Below are 6,144 nucleotides of genomic sequence, written 5' to 3' on the forward strand. Positions count from 1 at the left end.
CATTGGCTACCAAAGGGTGGAAGTTTCTCAGTCAAGAAAAAAGCAGTCTGGTCAAGAACAAACGTTATGTCAGTTTTTTGGGGATGCTCAAGGTATTTTACTTGTTTACTTTCTGGAGGGCCAAAGAACAACGTTTGCTTATCATTGAGAGTGTTTAGAGAAACTTAGCTGAATCTTTAGTGGAAAAACATATGGGAATACTTCACCAGAGAGTCCTTCTCCATGAAAATGCTCTTGCTTATTTCTCTCATTAAACAAGGGCAATTTTGAGAGAGTTTCAATGGGAAATCCTAGGTATTCAACTTATGGTCCTGATTTGACTCTTTCTACCTTTTTTTTTTTTTTTTTTGGTTTCTCAATCTGAAATATCTTTAAGGCACACTATTTTTTCTTCAGTTAATGCAAACAACAACAACAACAACTGAATTGACATTGAATTCCCAAGACGCTAATTTTTTTAGGGATGGACTAAGTGACTGGTATCATTGCTTACAGAGGTTCCTTGAACTTGATGGTGCTCATGTTGAAAAATGAAATTTACATTTTTCATTTTATCTTTTAATTCCATTTTTTCCACAAACATTCTGAAGATGTATGGAAATGCCTAATATCTAGGCAGAAGTTTGCTGCAGTGGTGGAGCCCCATAGAGAGCCTCTGCTAGGGCAGGGCAGAAGGGAAATGTGGAGTTGGACCCCGCACATAGAGTTCCTACTGGGGCACTGCCTGGTGGAGCTGTGAGAAGAGGTTCATCATTGTCCACACCACAGAATGGAAGATCCTGTGTCCATTGAAAGCTCTGCTCCACAAACTTTCAAAAGTCCTCTTGTACAGTTTGGATTGACTAAATTTTTGTTTTGTGAATACATTGTCTTTAGAATGCCTTTAAATGAGGGGAAAGGTGGCTTTTGTAATACTTTATAATATGATTTAGATTATTAAAATGTTGACTTATGTACAACATTTCAAGATAATATTTAGCTTAAAATATCTTGAATGTAAAATAATTGTAAACTCAATTTTAGATTTTTTATGAATTTAATATAATCTTTTATAAACATCTTTTATTGGAGGTATTGTTAAAAATATATTCACAAATTGATTTATATCATCCCTTCAAATTCCCCTAAAAGGTAAATAAGAGTCATTTTGAAGATACAAAACTTTACTCAGTTAAAAGAATCAAAACTTTACTTAGATAGACAATTTGTTACATACATTCAACAATTGATTTTTTCAATTTGGGTTTCCATTTTAGTGTCACATTTTAAATTTGCTGACAGTGCACTTTCTTATACTCCTGATTATTTTTCCACTCCAGCATGGTCAACAGTATCATTTTCATGAGATTTTGTTGAAGGATCTACATCTATAACTAGAAAGTCACAGAAATTAGAACCAAAGAACTAACAATCAAAACTCAGATTTCCTATGAATAAACTCTATAACTGTAAGAAATTTCATGAACCAAATTAAGAAAATTATTGGTTTGATTTGAATAATTTCATTAACCAAATTAAATAAATTATTCAAACTCTCTGTGAGACAGTTTTCTCATTTGTAAACTATGCATAATAATAGTGTTAAGATCATAAGGTGCTGATGAAGAGTAAATGGCTTGTATAAAATGTTTAGATAAGTCTCTGGCCAGATAAGTTTAATAAAAATATTTTGTATTTCTACTTTAAAGTATATTTAATCACTATAATCAAATAATGCATAATTTAACATCTATTTCTTGCATTCCTGGGTGTTTGCTAAGGACAAAGAATGAGTAAGACCTTTGTTCCTCCCATCATTACAAAGCTAATACTAAAACATTCTTATTTTAATATCTCTCATAAGATTTATAAAAACTGACACGTTTGTATTACTCTCTCTTTGTACCAGATCCAAATGGCAACACTGAGCGTATTAGTATTCTAGGGCTGTCACAGTAAATAACCACAAACTGGGTGGCATAAAGAAGGAGAAATATATTGTCTCACAATTCTGGAGGCTAGAAGTCCAAAATCAAAGTGTTGACAGAACCACGCTACCTCTGAAACCCATAGGGAAATTGTTACTTTCCTCTTTCTAGTTTCTGATGGTTTTCTGGCAATCTTTGATTTTTTTTTTTTTTTTCCCAGACAGTGTCTCTCTCTCTGTCGCTCAGGCTGGAGTTCAATTGTGTGATCTCGGCTCACTGCAACATCTGCCTCCTGGGTTCAAGCTATTTTCCTGCCTCAGCCTCCCAAGTAGCTAGCTGAGGTTACAGACACCCATTACCATGCCTGGCTAATTTTTGTATTTTAGTAGAGACAGGGGTTCGCCATGTTGGTCGGGCTGGTCTCAAACTCCTGACCTCAAAAGATCCACCCACCTTGGCCTCCCAAGGCTGGTGGTTGGGATTATAGGCATGAGCCACCGCATCTGGCCTTTTGGACGTTTCTTGGCTTGTAGATGCAGCACTCCAATTATTCATCTTCATATGGTATTCTTTTTGTGTTTCTTTACATCTCCTTTCCTCTATGTGTGTCTCTGTCCAAATTTTCCCTTTTTATAAGGAAACCAGTCACACTGGATTGGCATCCCCCAGTAATGAACTTATCTTAACTTGTGCATACATTGTATGCAGTATCTTATTCTATGCAAAGGTTAGCATAATTCATATCACTGGCAAAAGCCTCCACTAATCTTTCCAACTGTGAGACAGCAAAAGTTTTCTCATGATGCTCTTTACCACCAACTCTATCTGATCTTGGGTTATCACTTTTTAAGAGACATGATCAAATAGTTCTGAAGATTCATTTCCTTCTCCTTTATAGTAACACAGAGTTGTTTCAATTGAACTGTGTATGCCTGTGGAAAGGTAAGACTGTCACATCATCATTCCTTGTAGCAAAGTTCTTCCTAGAGCCCTTGTATGCACACCTTGTCCCTCACACTCTGTGTGCACACTCTGTAGCATACTTCCTGGGCCCAGGAATTCTTGTTAATTTAGCAAACTGGGTGTTCACTAACACATTTTATGCTAATCTTTTATTCTATAAATGTCTGCGGAAGTGTGGAGCAGTGTTTACTCTCTCTTAGAACATTGACCATGGCCCATACAGAACATATGATGTTTATGTATAGTAGTCATGAAAAAAATCAACTTATCAACATAGACACTTAAAAACTACATGACATAAAATAGTAATAGAAACACATTAATAATAGAAAATAGATTTTAATTAACATTTTAACTCATGACAGTTAAATAGGCAACATAAAATATATTGAAATATAGAATATTTTTAAAATAATGATTAATGAAAGTATAGAAAAAATCATTTTATTTCAATAGAAAATACATGCATAAATTAACAACAACACAGAAAGTAATGAAAAAGCAACATCTGCTTATAAATTTGTTAACACAACAGAAAACAAAACAAAACAGAAAACTTTCTCCTAAATCATGGGTAAAGAATATAATATATCTAAAATTTCTGAATGCCTAGAATATATTATACCGAAGTGAAATACTCTGTATCAGAAACTATGAAATGTCAACAAAGTAATGACCTATGAAACATTCATTTTTTAACTCCTAGTTTTTATAAGTTAATAGATATCAATGAAATTGTAATGGTTATGCAGTCAACTCAGTTACAAAAACAACAAAATTAACAAAAAAGTCAAAAGGAAGGCATTAATAAAATATCAACTATTATATTAGAAGTATTAAAATAAATTTATAACTCCAATAGCCAAAAATTTTTAAAATAAAATTATAACATAAAAATATTAGCTAATATGGTGGAACAATTTATTCACATCTATTAAATAAATGTATAGCAATAAAAGAGGAAATCAGTCATAGCCCCTTCGCTAAATGCTTACAAAAGTTATCAAACCTTTAAAGGGGACTCTCTAAATTTACTAAATCTGAATCTAGAAAATAGATAACATGTGATATGGTTTGTGTCCCTGCCAAAATCTCACCTTGAATTACAGCTCTTGTAATCCCCATATGTTGTGGGAGGGAGGTAATTGGATCATGGGCGGTGGTTACCCTCAGGCTGTTCTCTTGATAGTGAGTGAGTTCTTATGAGATCTGATGATTTTATAAGGAGCCTCCCCTTTGCTGGGCACTCATTCTCTCTCCTGCCACCCTGTGAAGAGATGCCTTCTGCCATGATTTTAAGTTTCCTGAAGCCTCCAAGTCATGTAGAACTGTGAGTCAATTAAACTCCTTTTCTTTATAAATTACCCAGCCTCAGATATTTCTTCACAGAAGCATATGCATGCATAATGCACCATGTAAAAATTTAATAAATGGTGCTGGGAAAACTGGCAAGCCACATGTAGAATGAAACTGGATCTTCATCTCTCACCTTATATAAAAATCAACTCAAGATAGATGAAAGACTTAAATCTAAGAGATGAAACCATAAAAATTATAGAGGATAGAAAAAAAAAAACTCTTCTAGACATTGGCTTAAGCAAATAATTCAAGACTAAGAATCAAAAGCAAATGCAACAAAAACAAAAATAAATTAATGGAACCTAATTAGACTAAAAGCATTTGCACAGCAAGAGAAGTAATCAGCAAAGTAAAAGGACAACCCACAGAGTGGGAGAAAATATTTGCAAACCATGCATCCAGCAAATGACTAATACTCAGAATCTACAAGGAAATCAAACAAATCAGCAAGAAAAAAAATAAACAATCACATCAAAAAGTGCGCAAAGGAAATGAATAGACAATTCTCAAGAGAAGATATACAAACAGCTAACAGACATATGAAAAACTGCTCAACATCACTAATTATCATGGAAATGCAAACCAAAACCACAATGAGATGCCAGTTTATTACTTTAAGAATTGTCATAATTAAAAAGTCAAAAAGTAATGGATGTTGGTGTGGATGTAGTTAGAAGGGAACACTTTTTTTACACTGCCGGTGAAATATAAATTAGTACAACCACTACAGAAAACAGTATAGAGATTCTTTAAAGAACTAAATTAGAACTATCATTCAATCCAGCAATCCTATTACTCAGTATCTACCCAAAGGATAGATATATGAAAGCTAATATATGAAGAAAAACATACACACACATTCTTATAGAAGCACAATTTGCAACTGCAAAAATATAGAACCGGCCGGGCGCGGTGGATCAAGCCTGTAATCCCAGCACTTTGGGAGGCCGAGACGGGTGGATCACGAGGTCAGGAGATCGAGACCATCCTGGCTAACACGGTGAAACCCCGTCTCTACTAAAAATACAACAACTAGCCGGGTGAGGTGGCGGGCGCCTGTAGTCCCAGCTACTCGGGAGGCTGAGGCAGGAGAATGGCGTAAACCCAGGAGGCGGAGCTTGCAGTGAGCTGAGATCTGGCCACTGCACTCCAGTCCAGGCGACAGAGCGAGACTCCGCCTCAAAATAAATAAATAAATAAATAAATAAACGAAAATGTGATATATATTCACCATGGAATACTTCTCTGTCATAAAACGTAACAAAATAATTGTAGCAACTTGGATGAAGCTGGAGGCCATTATTCTAAGTGAAGTAACTTAGAGATGGAAAACCAAACATTGAAAACTCTTATTTGGGAGTAGGAGGTAAACTATAGAGATGCAAAGAAAAAAGAATGATATATTGGGCTTTGGGGCTCCTGAAGGGGTTAAGGCAGTAACGTGAAACATATTGGATACAGTGTACACTGCTTGGGTGATGGGTGCACCAAAATCTCAGAAATCACCAATAAAGAACTTATCCATGTAACCAAAAACCAGCTGTACCCCACACTAAAATATAATAAAAGATTAATGATTTTCTTCAAAAATGATTCGTTATATATATTTTCATAAAGAAACTTTAAGAAACATTCAGGTCAGGTAATTTATATGGTATGTTAATACTTCCAGAACATGGGAGAGGAGTGGGTAAAGCTCTCAATTTCATTTTCTGAAAGAAGTATGTTATTGAAACCTAAAGAAACACTGAGAAGATTACAAGCCAATATCATATATGGCAATTGACATAAAATCATAAAGAAAATGTTAGGAAATACAATTTAGAAACTCATTAGAAAAATGAGGTATTATATCACGTATATTCTGAGGTTTCAGGTTTCCTTCAATATTAATAAGGCTATTATTAAACATGAA

Source organism: Colobus angolensis, unplaced genomic scaffold (genome assembly GCF_000951035.1).
Source record: "Colobus angolensis palliatus isolate OR3802 unplaced genomic scaffold, Cang.pa_1.0 Scaffold364, whole genome shotgun sequence".
In the NCBI taxonomy this organism is placed as follows: domain Eukaryota; kingdom Metazoa; phylum Chordata; class Mammalia; order Primates; family Cercopithecidae; genus Colobus; species Colobus angolensis.